Genomic DNA, 17,659 nt, shown 5'->3' on the forward strand with positions numbered 1-17,659 from the left:
TTTATTGACTATGCCAAAGCCTTTGACTGTGTGGATTCCAATAAAATAAATTTCAGAAAATTCTGAAAGAGATGGGAATATCAGACCACTGGACCTGACTCGAGAAATCTATATGCAGGTCAGGAAGCAACAGTTAGAGCTGGACAAGGAATAACAGACTGGTTCCAAATAGGAAAAGGAGTACGTCAAGGCTGTATATTGTCACCCAGTTTATTTAACTTATGTGCAGAGTACATCCAGAGAAGGCAATGGCAACCACTCCAGTGTTCTTGCTTAGAGAATACCAGGGACAGGGGAGCCTGGTGGGCTGCTGTCTATGGGGTCGCACAGAGTCGGCCACGACTGAAGCGACTTAGCAGCAGCAGAGCACATCATGAGAAACGCTGGGCTGGAGGAAGCACAAGCTGGAATCAAGATTGCTGGGAGAAATATCAATAACCTCAGATATGCAGATGACACCACCCTTATGGCAGAAAGTGAAGAAGAACTAAAGAGCCTCTTGATGAAAATGAGAGAGGAGAGTGAAAATGTTGGCTTAAAACTCAACATTCAGAAAACTAAGATCATAGCATCCGGTCCCATCACTTCATGGCAAATCGATGGGGAAACAGTGAAAATAGAGAGAGACTTTATTTATGGGGGCTCCAAAATCACTACAGGTGGTGACTGCAGTCATGAAATTAAAAGACGCTTACTCCTTGGAAGGAAGGTTATGACCAACCTAGCCAGCATATTAAAAAGCAGAGACATTACTTTGCCAACCAAGGTCTGTCTAGTCAAGGCTATGGTTTTTCCAGTGGTCATGTATGGATGTGAGAGTTGGACTATAAAGAAAGTTGAGCACCAAAGAATTGATGATTTTGAACTGTGGTGCTGGGAAAACTCTTGAGAGCCCCTTGGACTGCAAGGAGATGAAACCAGTCCATCCTAAAGGAAATCAGTCCTGCATAGTCATTGGAAGGACTGATGCTGAAGCTCCAATACTTTGGTCACCTGATGAAGAGCAGACTCACTGGAAAAGACCCTGATGCTGGGAAAGGTTGAAGGCAGGAGCAGAAGGGGATGACAGAGGATGAGATGGTTGGATGGCATCACCAACTTGATGGACATGAGTTTGGGTAAACTCTGGGAGTTAGTGATGGACAGGGAGACCTGGCATGCTGCAGTCCATGGGGTTGCAAAGTCAGACACAATTGAGTGACTGAACTGAACTGAACTGATCTTTTCAACAACTGTGCAATTCTTGTTATTTAGTCACTCACTCATGTTTAACTCTGCGACCCTATGGACCAGGACTGCCTGGCTTCCCTGTCCTTCACCATCTACCGGAGCTTGCTCAAACTCATATCCATTAAGTCAGTGATGCCATCCAGTCATCTCATCCTCTGTTATCCCCTTCTGTTCCTGCCTTCAACCTTTCCCAGCATCAGGGTCTTTTCCAGTGAGTCTGTTCTTTGCATCAGGTGACCAAAGTGTTGGAGCTTCAGCATCAGTCCTTCCAATGACTATGCAGGACTGATTTCCTTTAGTATTGACTGGTTTCATCTCCTTGCAGTACAAGGGACTCTCAAGAGTTTTCCCCAGCACCACAGTTCAAAATCATCAGTTCTTCAGTGCTCAGCTTTCTTTATGGTCCAACTCTCACATTCACACATGACTACTAGAAAAAACATAGCTTTGACTATACAGACCTTTGTCAGCAATGTCTCTGCTTTTTAATACACTGCCTAGGTTTGTCAGAGTTTTTCTTCCAAGAAGCTAGTGTCTTTTAATTTCATGGCTGCAGTCACCATCTGCAGTGATTTTGGAGCCCAAGAAAATAAAGTTTGTCACTGTTTCCATTGTTTCTCCATCTATTTGCCATCTAAGTGATGTGTAATTCTGCTGCTGCTAAGTCACTTCAGTCATGTCCGACTCTGTACAACCCCATAGACGGCAGCCTACCAGGCTCCTCCATCCATGGGATTTTTCCAGGCAAGAGTACTGGAGTGGGTTGCCATTTCCTTCTCCAGATGTGTAATTCTAGGTAAGTGCAATTACTAACTTTAGACATTTTATTATATAGAAGGGTAGCAATAGATAAATTAAATATTGGCTTGTTATGCTCATTCCACTTATTTCAACTCCACCCACTTTCCATCAGGTATGATCCAAGGAAATGAAATATGGAAGAGCAATTGAGAGGCACACGCTTTGTTTCCAGGCTGAATGTTATAGAGAGTTCAGCAGTCCTGACTAGGTCCCTGGAGTGACAATCCTGCTGACTCTGCTGTGGACTGACCCTGCTCACATTCTGGAAATATTTATCCACTAAAACACGTTCATCACCTTCTACCAAAATGGCTGCTGGAGGCCCAGGAGTGTATAATGTCTGGACTTTTTTCTTTTTATTCTAGTAACTTGGTTTCTAAGTAAAAGAGAAGGCAGTTTGCTAAGAAGTCATTCCATAACAAAGAAGCTTTATAAGTCCATTCACTCTACCCAGAAAAAAAGTGGAGCCTGTACTGAGATTAAATATCAGACCACATCCTCTGTCACATGGCATGGTATGGAGTAATGCCTGATCACTGGCACCAGATGATAACTCTGTGGAAAGAGTCAGTCATTTATCCGTTTAGGGGGAGTAATTAAAAAACCTAATGAAGCTAATTCTTCAAGAAAAAAGGCCAAAAAAAAAAGAAAAAAGAAAAAAGGCCAAAACCAATATATCCTGCCAGGCATACAAAGATGAATTCCTGATCCACCCTCCACCCACCCTCTACAGACACACACCCACATACACAAACACACACACACACACACACACCAGTCCATTAAGAAGGCTGTACCAGAACATGCTGCTGGCACAGTCCCCAAGCCACACAGCACAGAGCCCGGAAGGCACCAAAGTTTGGGAATGCCAAACCACATCCCAGGATTTTCTAGTTTATTCTCGTTTCTTTCTGCCCTTCAGGTGGAGGCCAAAAGAAGAACACTCTTTAGCTGAATGATGCTTCTCACTACCACTGCCAGGACAAATCAACTCTATCCCTCACCTGGGTGGGGAAAAAAATACATTTTTCCCTAAAGCTTATAGGGCGTTTGTGCTCCCTTGTAAAAAAAGATGAGGCAAAAATTAGGAAATCCTAATAAAATGAGTCAATGGCAATCTTAAGATCAACTTCATTCTCATTTCCTCAAATTTGTTTTTACAAAAATCCATACAATTTTTACATAAATCTTAAAACCCATACATTTATTTGGCAGGAAGAAATCCAAACCAGGAAATTTTACAAATAAGAAGTTCCCATTTTGAGGGGCATGGCCAGGACTTGAACCTACATGTTCTGACCACCTGTCCAGAATTTTTTCCACTTTACTATGTTGCTTTTCTGATAATGATGCATACAAATATTTTGAAGATAATTTTTAAAGAAAATCTCATTAAAATCATGTTTTAATTCACAACCAAATAATTTTGCTGAGCAATTATTTAATAGAACACATCTGTGTCTCCCTGTAAAGCCATCAGTGGTATTTACAGCCTTACTTAAATAAACACAGCAGGAATAAATGAAATTAACTAATTTCCTGCCTTGGATTTGTATTGTATAAGTCAAGTTTTTCCATGTATTTAGAAAAAAAATCAGTTTAATGCTTATTAACAGTGAGAAGCTAAGAAAAATGAAAATTTGTTTTCTTAAATATTGAAGGTATGTGTTATAGAGAAAGTAGAAAAGACCTGTTATCTAATAAATGTGATTACCTATGTCCAGAGACCCTCCATCTGAATTAGACATCATATCCCATCTTCATTTGTCATGCTGCTATCACAATTCACAGTGATGCCACTGTAAATGTTTTGACAGCAACTTTGCTCACTAAGCATTGTCATTGTTCTGTTTATTCATTGTGGTGGCTTTAAAAAAGAGAAGGAAGAGTAAACTGACTGCATCTACAAATGAAGCATTAGCCTTTCACTGTCTTCTATTGCAAATTCTTCTGTGAGCACACTTACCAAACCTAGTGTCTGTGCCAAGACAATAAACAGATAAAAAGGAAAACAATGGCCTGCAGCTGGGAAGAAGAGCAGAATCAATGTATGCTTTGACTTAGAAGCATGAGTTCTGATTAAAACAAATGATTTAAAGAAATCTTCAAGTTTGGCCACAAATTTCCCAGTATGCTTGGATTTGCCAACTTATGTCATCAATGAGGGTCTAAATTAAAGGAAAATTCCTGTATTGACTAGACAGCTGTCTATTCAATAATGAAAGCTGTTGGAAATTATCTTCTATCTCATATTCCCTATAAGCTCTTCCTATAAATGACTGAGCCATAATCAGCTCATCAATTAATGTGCTTCACAATGGCTTAAAAGGATGTCCTACTTTGTCTTAAAAAATGTTTTAACATGTCTGTTTACATGCACATACTATATTCTCTCTGTTTTTCTTGTTTCCTCTTACAAAGAGCTCACAGAATTACAGAGGCCCCTTGAGACCATCAGTCATCCAATTATGCCACTTGACTGTTAAGAAAACTGAGATAGAATCTTACACTTGGTCCATTTTTTGTTTGCTAACATTATATCGCTTTTACCCATTCTCATTACTAACCACAATAAGTTGTGATCATCCAGCAGTAACATAATAAGTACCATAATAAAAACAGCTCAAGTTTCATTACCCTACAAGAAATTATACTTAAGCAGTTCCAGCTCTTAACCAACTGGTCCAGTTCTAAAGAAATATTTAATAATAAAATTTTAACTCAACAAAATATTTGACTGTCTCCTTATAGCTAATTGCGATTGCATGTAATTCATTTGTTTATCTATTCAACCCACCACTTTTTGAGTACCAGGCAGTGTTCTAGGAACTGGCAACCATACTATGAACAAGAAAGTAGACCACTGGATAAGTAAATTAATAAAGGAATTTGTGTCTTTTCAACTAATGACAAAGACCACCTAAGCAACAATGCAACAGAAAGTGATTGCTTCAGAGATGTGGAGGATGGGACAACTTTAGGTTGAATGGACAGGGAAAGTCAGTCTTTCAGAGAAATTACCTTGAGCCTAGGCCTGAATGACAAAATGCAGGTAGGATGAACATTCCAACAAAGGAGGCAAAGTAGAGTGACCTATGAGATGGTATACATGCCCTTCTTTCTATGTAGCTCTTCAAACAGCTGGATGTGAAACAAACTCTCTGCCTCCAGGCCTGCTTCTGGGCAAAACTGGATGTAGGCAAAATTTGTCATTGGAATCTAACATCCTTTACCCACCCTCCTGAAGTCCTTCTACCTACCCTTTATTGATGCCTAAGGCTGTATCCCCAAATCACTCATCATCACCTTTCTCTTCCCACCAACCAGCAAGTCCTGCAGGTAAAGTTACACTGAAATGCAGGGCTTTTCAAACTACTCCAGTGAAAACCCCACTGCTGAGGGGCATGAATCCACATGTGGGGCTCAGCACATGTCTGGTCTGTGCTGTGTCCTTCAAGGCAGATATGGAAAATATAATAAAAAATATCTGGCTCTCCAGAAATGTAGAATCTAACCAGAAAGCTTCTATGTACAGACAACCATCAGAGAATCTCAGAAAGCTATTCCTTAACCGTGTAATAGAGACCCACACCATGGTTAAGTCGCATTAATAAGAGCTCCTTAAAAAGGAAGCATCATCACAGGTAGACAGTGGCTGTATTAACTTAGACATATTATTTTGATCATGTATTTTTCAGTTTTGCCTTCCTTCCTCAAAGATTAGAATCACATTTAATATTTCTCTATAATTTTAAGCTCCTCCAACCATGTTAAACATCCCAGAGGCTATTTCTTACTAACTAGATAATTTTGAGAAAAACTCTAACCTGCTATCATAATCAGGTTATCCAAGAACTTCATCAGTTTCATGTAAGAGCCATACTTGACTTTATTATCTCATTATCATTTTACCCCATTTTACAGAGACAGGAACTAAGACTTAGAGAAATCCCATGATGGTCTAAGATAAAGGCAGACTTGGATTTTGTGTTTTTTTAGTTTGTTTTTTACACCAAACTGAAGCATGACTGTTTGCAATTTATTTTTCTAGGTATAATATGTGCAATGTTGGCATAACGTCAGATAACCTTAAAAAACAGCTGTTAAGGGTGAGTAGGGGCAAATGCTTTATAAGATCTAACCAAGAAGCATTAGAATGAGACTTCAGAGGTAGATAGTCTGAGCTAGGAAGACTGGCAGACAGCATACACCATTCATAACATAATCTGAAGAGGCCAATTTTATCATTTTCCAACTTATTTTCAAACACCATTGAAATTATCACCCATAAACTGAAGGGCTACCAAACATAGCTAAAATGGGAAGTGTAACCACTAGCATGACACTTAACTGCCTCCACAATGTCATTATAGGATATGTGAGGTGGACTGTCTGATCAATTAATTCAATTCTAGCTCCATAATTGCATGGTCAGTCAGTTTAGCACAACTGAATGCAAGAAAGTTCCATTTGAAAAGAAAAGTAAAGGGGCTTCCCTGAGGGTTCTATGGTAAAGAAACTACCTGCCAACGCAGGAGACACTGGTTCGATCCCAAGTTGGATTACTGGTCCAGGAAGATCCCACAAGCAACTGAGCCCACACGCCAAAACTGCTGAGCCCTCAGTCTAGAATCCACGAGCCACAACTACTGAAGGCCGTACACTCTAGACCCCATGCTCTGCAGCAAGATGGGCCATGGAAATGAGAAGCCTGTGCAGCAGTGAAGACCCAACACAGCCAAAATTAAATAAATAAAAGTATAAGAAAAGAAAGGTATAAAATAAATGGCAACTGTGTTTTTCAAATGCATTAAATGTACCAGAAGTCAATACGCCAATAAGTGAATCATAAATACTTGAGATGTTAGGATTGTGCATGATCTACTTTTCCTCCTCCTTATTCTTTCTCTTCATAATTTTCTTTATTTTCTATGTTTTAATAATAGCCACATTACTATTATAATACAAACATGTTTTTAAACAAGAAAGGCTTAGTTGATGAGAACATGTGACAATAATAAGATCTCCAAGTTCAGTTGTTCTTTGAGACTCATAAAGCCCAGAATCATAGGAGGTGCCATTTTTTACCAGGAAGGCTGTTCATCTCAAGTCCATGTCCACTCTGGCCTCTAAGACAAGCTATTTGCTCAATTTCAAAGCTATCTGAGATATTTTGGTAAAAAAAAAAATATATATATATATATAAATGCAACAATTAATAAACTGGTACATGTTTGCTAAGTCACTTCACTCATGCCCAACTCTTTGCAACCCTTTGGACTGCAGCCCACCAGGCTCCTCTGTCCCTGGGATTCTCCAGGCAAGAACACTGGAGTGACTTGCCATGCCTTCCTCCAGGGGATCCTCCCAACCCAGGGATCGAACCTGAGTCTCTTATGTCTCCTGCATTGGCAGACAGGTTCTTTACCACTAGCACCACCTGGGAAGTCCAATGAACTGGTAATAAACTGTTCATGTGGAGAGCGTTAAGTGAAACTATTGAATCTGGCTGGTTGGGGAAGAGATTGAGGAAGAATAGACACTGAAGATGTAGCTGCATTCCCTGCAAGAGGTCAAGGGCTCTAAACAGCCCAGCATGAACCACGTGAATCATGCACTCCGAGCAGAGAATTGAAACTTGTTTACAAGTGCCTGGTAAGGAACTGGACTTTGAGAGAGCCTTTGATGAAACTTGGCTTGACTTTCTCAGGTCTGAGAGCATGGCATCTGGGGTTTGTTTACACAGATTGGGATAAGGAGCAATTTACATCTCAAATACATATTTGCTTTCAAAAGAATCAACTTCAGATGGTTTGGAGGTTTTATTTGAAGCCCCCGCCAGGGAAGCACTCGCATCCTTCAGTTCTGACTGTCACAAGGGCAGTGGTGTTTCCATAGGTGTTCCAGGGTCCTAGTATCCCAGGAGCCAAATATCATGCAGGGGATAGTTGCACACAACCAAGAATTGCTCTGCCCAAAATGCCAATGTCCTGAGTAAAATAAACCAGCCACAAAAAGACAAATACTTATGATGCCACTTCTACAGGATGCCGAGAGTAGTTAAACCCATGGCGACAGAAAGCAGAATGGTGGTTGCCAGGGAATAGCAATACAGAAGAATAAGGAGTTATTAGTGAAAGGTACAGAGTTTCACTCTTGCAGGATGAAGAGCTCGGGAGGTGGGCCGTGGTAACAGGTTTGCCACCATGTGAATGTATTTAATACCACTGAGCTGTAAACTTACAGTTAACACAGTAGATTTATGCTACATATATTTCACTGCAATTAAAAATAATTGTTAAAAATGCAGTGGCATCTCCAACTAAGACACATTAAATTTCAACCTAATCCTGAATCTATCAAAATGAACCTCAGAGCCAAAGAACAGGCTCTGTTATCTAGGTCACTCAGCACTGACCAGGGCTATAGTTCTAGCAGCTCATCCATGCAGGGCCCAGGGCCAAAGAGGTTAGTGTCCCATGAACACTAACCCTCCATTGCAGCTCACATTCTTGTGAGATACATGAAGAGACTTCATTCCTTTCAGTTTAAGAACTCAGAGAACATCTCATTTGGTTCCAAATGTTATTGTCTGTATAAAAATCTTTTTAAATTGTAAAACAGTGTATAAATAAGTTACTGTACTTCTTACTCAGTACAGACTCTCCATCCAATTCCTGGCAATTAAGACATTCTACCATGACCAGAATTGGAAGGGCTTTATCTGGCAGGGCCTAAGTTTCTCAGGACACAGTAGTTATACATTAAGGAGGAAAAAGACAATTCACTTTGCATGATGGCATGCACTATCAAAAATGTAGACTTTTACACATCATAAGGGAAAATATGATGCCTGCAGGAAAATGGGAAGATACTCAAACAGCAATTTCTAAAGAAATACAACTGGGCAGACAAATGTATGGGAATGTGTTCAACTTCATTAACAATCCAAAAAATGCTAATTAAATAATTAAGATATTTAGGTTCTTTGACAAGATTAGAAATGATGTCACTGGACTAGTAGCCCTCTTCTTCCCTTCCTCAGATGAAAACAGAGAATAAACTTGTTGACCAAGAAAACTCTTTGTTGAAATCATCATCTCACAGACTGCAAAGAGAGAAACAGGAAGGAGCATGTACTTTCCTATTCCTTCAGCCCCTAAAGTATATTGATCTGGAAACAGGAATAAAAATAATTCTATCCTGAACACAAAGACAAAACAGCCTGCATATTCTAAGACAAAAATAATAATAATAATAATAATAACTTTGTTTTCTGTAGGAGTTTAGACTATCCAGTGCCTGAGAATTAAAGCTTAATCTTGGGAGATCCCTGGGTACTTGCTGGGTTTCACAGGAGTAATGGGGAGAAAAATCAGCCCACTGCCTACCCATCACCCATCACAAAGGACCCGAGGCTGGAAAAAGGGGCTCCCCTCTCACCCTCAGCCTGCTGAAAGAGACTCAGGCGTCAAACCTTCAGAGAAAGAAAACCTTAACTTCTTTCTCACTACTTGCCCTTTGAACTCCAAGAAATTCAGATAGTAAAGAATCTTCCTGCAATGCAGGAGACCCAGGTTCAATCCCTGGGTTGGGAAGATCCCTTGGAGAAGGAAATGGCAATCCACTCCAGTATTCTTGCCTAGGGAATGCCATGAACAGAGAAGCCTGGCGAGCTACAGTTCATGGGGTCACAAAGAGTCAGACACGACTGAGCAGCTACACTTTCACTTTCACTAAGTACATTACTTTATTTCCCCCTTCCTTTGTTTAATTCCCTTTTTCAAATTGCCTGGGCCCGTTAACAAGGTTGCAGAAAACTAGTTTCATGGGTCTTGGGGAGACTGAGACACAAGATATATGGAAAGGGTCTCCACTGAAGTCTGGGGGTAGGTACAGGGGTAGGCAGCCCGATGAGGGGATCACATCCAAACGTTCCAGCCAATGGCAAGTGCCGGCGATTCTGCAAATCTCCTTTGGGTAGGAGCTAGGTCCTCTTCATGCCTGTGTTGTTCATCAATAGACCCAGTGCCTTATCTGTAAGCACAGCTCAGATCCACTTTCGTGGTAACTATCAAGTAACACTTTCCTTTAAATTATGTAAAAATTGACTCTTGTTTTCCTCCAGATATTCCCCTTCTAGCAAAGAACTCAGTAAATCATGATATTTATTTATTTTTTTTTTTTTTTATTTTTATTAGTTGGAGGCTAATTGCTTTACATCATTACAGTAGTTTTTGTTATACATTGAAATGAATTAGCCATGGATTTACATGTATTCCCCATCCCAGTCCCCCCTCCCACCTCCCTCTCCACCTAATCCCTCTGGGTCTTCCCAGTGCACCAGGCCCTAGCACTTGCCTCATGTACCCAACCTGGGCTGGTTATCTGTTTCACCCTAAATAATATACATGTTTCAATGCTGTTCTCTTGAAACATCCCACCCTCGCCTTCTCCCAGAGTCCACAAGTCTGTTCTATACAACTGAGTCTCTTTTTCTGTTTTGCATATAGGGTTATAATTACCATATTTCTAAAGTCCATATATATGTGTTAGTATACTGTAATGGTCTTTATCTTTCTGGCTTACTTCACTCTGTATAATGGGCTCCAGTTTCATCCATCTCATTAGAACTGAAATCATGATATTTAAAATACTCAGTGATGGGTTACAAATGGCCCTGGGGACAGAAGTGGGACAATCTCTTGAGACAAAAACATCCCATCCCCACTTCTCCTGGAGCGAACTACGCACAACCCAGTTTTAGTTGCGATACTTCACATCACTTATGGACTGTAAGGCTGCATTTCATTAGGAGATGGCTGGGAATTTATGTCAATCTGGATTCTGGTCAGGTTCTCAAAGCCAAGTGCTGACAGTGGATGAGACACTTCATGCCCAGCTCTCCTGGAATGAAAGAAAACAGCCTGTGTCTATAGAAAACAGGTGGACATTATTAACATGAGAGCCAAATATTCATTGGATAAAAAGTAACTTCTCTCCCTTCACAGGAGGCAGAAGATGAGCCTGTCAGGAAATGCTCTTTAAATCAGGGCTTAAAAAGTTGGAGAAGTTGCAAAATTCTCTTCATTACTATCACCTCCCTGGAGTCCACAAAACCATTTAACAATGACACAGTTAGTGGCTTTGGTGCCATTTGGTTTTGAGAAATAAGTGGAATCCCCTGATGTAATATTTTCCTTTATTTAAAACATTAGCTATTTGTCAAGAGTGCTGTCGTAGCACCAGATGTCTAGAACTACCTTCGGGATGGATCAGATCTCAGGCCAGAAGGGCATCTTTCAACTACTGAGAGGGAAAAACAGACATGCATTCCAATGCTCTGTGTCAGAACAGCTCAGGCATGCTAACAATCTTCCATGACATCTGCTATAACCACTCCCCTGTCACCTAATAAATGTTTGTCCTTTGACCCCACAGGCGACGTGCCGTCTCCCATCAGCAGCCATAAATGAGGAGAGAAGGAGATGAAGAGTATTCCTACATCCACAATCACAAGTTAGGATGGATAGACAGCAGGGCCAGTGGGATGCAAAAATCCCACCATGCATTTGTGATTGTGTGTGCATACTAAGTGGCTTCAGTTGTGTCCAACCCTGTGCAACCCTATGGACAATAGCCTTCCAGGTTCCTCTGTCCACAGGATTCTCCAGGCAAGAAAACTGGAGTGGATTGCCATGCCCTTCTCCAGAGGATCTTTCCAATGCAGGGATCGAAACTGTGTCTCTTACATCTACTGCTCTGTGGGATTTTTGCATGCCACTGACCCTGGCACCTATTCATTTTAATTACTGGAAATGTCTCAAAAACATGTTCTTTGTCCCGCTACCTCCTTGACCAGAATTATTGGAAGAGCCTCCCCAAAGTTCTATATCCACTCCAAATCAACTCACATACCACTTGTACTTTTATCTATAAAAAGAAAAAAGTTTACACAGTTTACTTCAACACTCTCCAGCTCAATAAGAAATAAGGTATTAACTAATTAAATAGACAGCAACAGTAAAAACACTACCTGTAGAGTCCGAATGCCTCACCACAATGCCCAGTCAAGCCCCACCCTGTCTCCTAAGTGCCTGCCCACAGATGCTGTGACTGGAACACAGAACTCACCTCGATGCAGCTGAACACGGACACAGTGGGGTTGGAATTGGGTCTCTTTAGGCAAATGGGACCACCTGGACTACCTGAAGTGGGACTGGGTCTCTTTAGGCATTGGTGGACTATTGCCTCAGTGAAGGTGAGGGTCTTCAGCAAGCCCGGCCTTGAGGAAAATGAGAGGCAAACAGGGAGCAGCCTGAGTAAGACTATGAGCTGCCTCGGCAGGAATGTGGGGCTTCCACTTTGAATTAAAGAATGAATGAGATATGGGGATGGGCTGAGCCAAACAAGGGGCCTCAAGGCACAGAGATAGCCTCAAGGCACAGCTGCAGAGCTGAACCTTAACCTTGCCCACCTGAGGGAAGTTGCAGTGGAAAGAGGCAGTTGTGCCGTGGGTGCTCCAGCAAAAGCTAGTGAACCTCAAAGGCAGAATGGGATGAGGATTCAGTCATAGGTTAGTACAGATTCTCATACACTCCTTTAGCCTGCTGTGTCTCAGCCATGTCTGCAAGGAAGCAGAGTTCTGTGTGCTGCTGAGAATTCTCAAGTTCTAGATCTAACTCTTCAGTGCCAGAACTAGGTGAGCCGCACGGGACAGGCTGCACAGAAAGTCATTATGTGATTCAAAGAAGGGAGCTATAGCAAAAGCAGCCAGTTTGTCAATGTGTCTGCAGTCACCCACTAGCAAGGGCTGGCAAGTGGATTTTACATGTAATCAATCACACATGAGTTTTTCCCGGTGTCTCAGCAGTAAAGAATTCACCTGCAATGCAGGAGACCTGGGTTTGATCCCTGGGTTGGGAAGATTCCCTGGAGGAGAGCATGGCAACCCACTCCAGTATTCTTGCCCAGTATTCAACCCACTTCAGTATTTAACCCACTCATATGAAGAGAGGAGCCTAGCAGGCCACGGTCCATAGGGTCGCAAAGACTCAGACACAACTGAAGCCAACTGAATATGCATGCACACACAGATGCAAGAGAAGCCTTCCCCAGGAGGGGGATTTTACAGGTCTAAGCAATTCCACATGAAGAGGTAGGGATACAGCCACTGGGGCACAGGACCAAAATGTCTGCACACAAGAGAGGATGGAAGGGCTGCCATCACTGCAAATTTCTAAACTTTGCAAGAAGACAGAAATGTCTCAGGTACCACTTTCTATGAGTGGAAACAAGGTGGATTTTTCCTCCAAACAACATGGGTGAGCAATTTCCACCAGTTGACCTTAAGTTCATTCACTGCTGTTTCTGGACAACTGGTATTAATCGGTATCCCAGAGAAACTAAAACCAAGTTTTTGTTCTTGTTTTTTGGTTGGTTGGTTAGCTGGTATTGTTTTGTTCCATCTAGTCTCCTTGCGTCAGATACTATTGGGTTTCTTCCATATTGGGAGCAGTGCTATGGGGCTCTATTGACCCGTTGGACTTGTTTCTAAAAGGAGGTTTGTCAGAGAGTTGGCATCAGAGTTTCTGAAGCTTGAAACAATTGTACTCATTCATGTGAGTGACACATAAGGTCTAGGTGTCTACACAGGGGCCAAGAACTTCTGAGACAGAGTCAAATGAGAAATGGGAAGGACTGTAGTTTCTTTATACTTTTGACTCACAAAGCCAAGATAATCTAATTTGGGACCTTAATATCTTGCAATATGGGTCTTTAATTTCAGGGAATTTTATAATTGCATAAATTTAAATTCATATTTTGGACATCTCTATATTGCTGTAGAAAGAACAAAATTAAGACCTGCTTTAGAAGCAAAGGATCTCTGCCGGGTTTTATTATTGGATATATTTAAAAGTCTTATTTAATTTCTCTGAAACATCAATAGATGATGATGACACACAGCTGGATAAAAGTTAGAATGGGAATAAGAACAGAAAATGATTTTCACTCTTGGACACAAAGTTTCTTTTTATTTAGTTAATATATTTTTTAACTGACTTCTATATCTTCCGGGTCACATTTTTATATTGCCCACCACCCATCCCAGAATAAAACCTTAAAGAGCAGCAGTTGGTCATAAGGGGTGGCTATGTGAAAGTGGGATTAGGACTATCCTGAAAGAGAGCAGAGAGTCTCAGTTAAAGGGGATAGCTATGCCCCCAATGGACCCTGAGTTTAATGGTTAAACCTACTGATCAAGGGGAACAGAAGGAAGAGGAATATTAGAAGGAACATTTCTCCACACTCTTGTTTCCTCCCAAGTGAAGGGAGCACCACTGGGCTGACACTTCTGACCCTCTGCTGCCCCGTCCCTCTCTCAAAGCAAGGGAGATGCAGTGACTTAGGGCAATGTGAGGGAGCATGCCCACTTCAGGCCTTTCCTCCTCCTAAAAATTAAGCCACCTGTGGACATCAACCACTGAGCTACTCCTACGAGAATAGGTTAGCGGAGCTTTAGGCTCTCACGCTAAGCTAGAATCTCGAATCCAGTCGTTCCTGGAAATGAAGATGGTACCTTGGTTTCTCGTGTTACTCCTCTGTTTATTTCCATTTGTTCAGCGCTAAGGGAGGGTGGTGGCCTCACTGTTTGCCAAAACCTCACAACTGCTCTAACATACCTGTCTGCTAAAGTCAGGCCTGTTATTGAGTCCCCTCTCCTTCTCCAGTTCAAGACTCAGCAGCTCCACAGATCCCTTCCTAAACATCCAATGTTTAGGAAACCACCCCCCAAAGGCCACTCCAGCATTAATATTAATGCGGGCCTATTTCACATGGCTTTATCTTATTTTTCCAGGATGTCTATTTCCTGAGCAACTGAAACCCTGCTTATATTTATTTGTAATTCCTTTAACTTTGTGGCACCCAACATAATGTATACCTGTTAGAAGCACTTGATAAATTATTAGATGAGTACTTTCTCTGCAATTCTCTGACATCTAAAAAAGGCTGAGCAGTTTCCTTTCTGTTTTATCAGAATACAATCATTTCAGAAATCTGAATGTTTGGGCTGCTGCTGCTAAGTCGCTTCAGTCATGTCCAACTCTGTGCTACCCCCATGGACAGCAGGCCACCAGGCTACAAAAGGCAAAATTGCTTAGGAGTGTATTGCTCTTTGTACTATGTGTAAATTGTGTGGAAAATTAATTATATATTTATACAAACTGAACCTCAGAAAAATTTTGGTGTTCATTTAGTACTTGTCAACTGAGCACCTACTAAGTACCTATCCCCAAGTAAAGCAGATACAAAGAAGAAAATTAGAGCCTGGCCCTCAGGGAGATCATCTTTGAGATGAGATCTCAAAGTGTGGCCTAAAGATGTCTCATCAGAATCCTCTGCTGGGACTTCCCTGGTGGTCCAGTGGCTAAGGCTTCGAGCTTCCAAGGCAAGGGAACTGGGTTCTAGTTCCCTGGTCAGGAAACTAGATCCCACATGCCACAACTAAGAGTTCAAAGTTGTAACTAAACATCCCACATGTTGCAAATGAGACCCGGCATAGCCAAATAAATAAATAATTTTTTTTTAAATCCCTGTTGTAAAACACACAGACTGCCAGGTATCAGGCTTTGCTGGATCAGGACTTCCTGGAGTGGGCCCAGTAACCTCTGAGTTCCCCAGATGTCCTCAGGCACCCTGAGAGCCACTGCCAAAGGGCAAGATGGAGATGAGTAAGTACTGTGATGGGGTTACGAACCCAGCACTGATCTGGACTGCTTTTCAGGAGAAGCAGAGAATCTTCTGGAGCAAAGTCATATCTGAGAAGAGATTGATAATGCACAATGAGTTAAATGAATGACAAAAGGGAAAAGTAGTTCTAGCAATCAATGGAGTTTTTTGTTTTGTTTTTGTTTTTTCTAATCTGCAGTGGTTCTTATTCCAGGGGGGGGGAAAATCACCCAACAGGATGTTGCTGGGGTTGCTGTGGCTGTTTTTAATACCTATTATGAACACATCCTTCCATTTAATTCACACAACAGCCCCTCAAAACAAGCAGAGCTAACATTATTAAACCTATTTTACAGATAAAGAAACAGAAGTGAATAGTTGGTCTAGTATCACACATCTGAAAATGCCAAAACTAGGATGAGAACTGAAGTACCTGTGTTCTGATCCCAATACTTGTGACTTGTATGGCATGCTATCCCTTAAAGAATTTATACCAACTTCAAAAACCACATTACCATCCAATCTCCTCTTCTCATTAAGGGTTCAAAGGGATTTATACATGCTAGATTATCTCTGATGTCCACCCAAGCACTAAAATTCCCCAGATCTGTGAAAAACTTTAAGCCTTGTTAAAGTAAGAGTTAAGGTCACCACTAATAGATTCATTCATGAGACACTGCCCTTAGTTTTCAAGCATGTGTTTATTTTCAGGCAAAAGCCATGGTCAAATTAGGAAACACCAGCTGGAAAAGAAAATCAAAAATTAATGTTAGATTCAAATAAGAATGCAGAGATAAAAGGAAGGACCACTATGACTATTGTGACATGACATGATGTCATATGAATATTATTTAAATACTAGTAAATTTTTAAAAGGAAACTCATAGAATTAGTTCTGGTTTTGAATCATTGGTTGCAGTTAAGACACAGCTTTTATTTTGACCTATTTCAATCTGACAAATGAATAATGTAAAAGACATGCCCAGCTTTGTCTTTCAAAGATCCTTGGTATTTGCCTCAGGTGTGAATATTTTAAATTTGTGTTCATTTTTAATTTTTAATAATTTTATTTGTTTCAATAAGATGGTCTTAAGATTGGGGGTGGGAGGAAGAAAGCAGGATAAGGCTTTCAATATGCCTTTTGTATCATTCAATATGCTTTCAACTTAACTAAAAACTTTGGCTCAGTTGATTTAATCAATAAGGAATTTATTATCTCACATAGTAAAAAGTCAAAATACAAAACAGTTCCAGGACTGATTGATTTAGCAGCTCACTGGCACCATAAAGATTCAGGCTCCTTCCCCTTTTTTGTTCAGCTATCTTCAGCAGAGTCACTTCAGCCACAAGCAAGTGGAAACCAGTTTCTAGGCACGATGTTTTTATCACAATGGCCAGACATAGACTGGAAACTGTTTCTTCTCATTTTATCAATGTGTTCAACTTTTCCCAGAAGCACTCCCACAAATTCCCTCTCATCTCATTGGCCAGAATTTTATCTGATCCCCTGCCTACAGCAATCACTAGCAAGAGGAAAGAGGCCACTGTGATTGCACTTGACTGATGGTTGTCACATGAGACTACAGATACCCACTTCATCATCACACCCTCTTACATCTCTCCACCCCCTGCTCACAAAGGGGATCTAGAAATATTTGGGAGCATTTTTATTCATCATGGTGATGGGAGGTGATTTAGACAATGAAGATCAGGGATGTTAAATGCCTTGCAGTGCCTGAAATAGTCCCACAAAATAAACAATTAACCTACCAAAAATGCTTAATATATCCACCACCCACCTTTGAAGATCACCGACATTGGACCCTGAGCTGGATATGGGTCCTGCCTTTTCTGAGGCGCATAATCCTGTGGTGGATGGATCCTTCAAGGACATCAG

The sequence above is a fragment of the Odocoileus virginianus genome, chromosome 19, assembly GCF_023699985.2.
Source record: "Odocoileus virginianus isolate 20LAN1187 ecotype Illinois chromosome 19, Ovbor_1.2, whole genome shotgun sequence".
Classification (NCBI taxonomy): domain Eukaryota; kingdom Metazoa; phylum Chordata; class Mammalia; order Artiodactyla; family Cervidae; genus Odocoileus; species Odocoileus virginianus.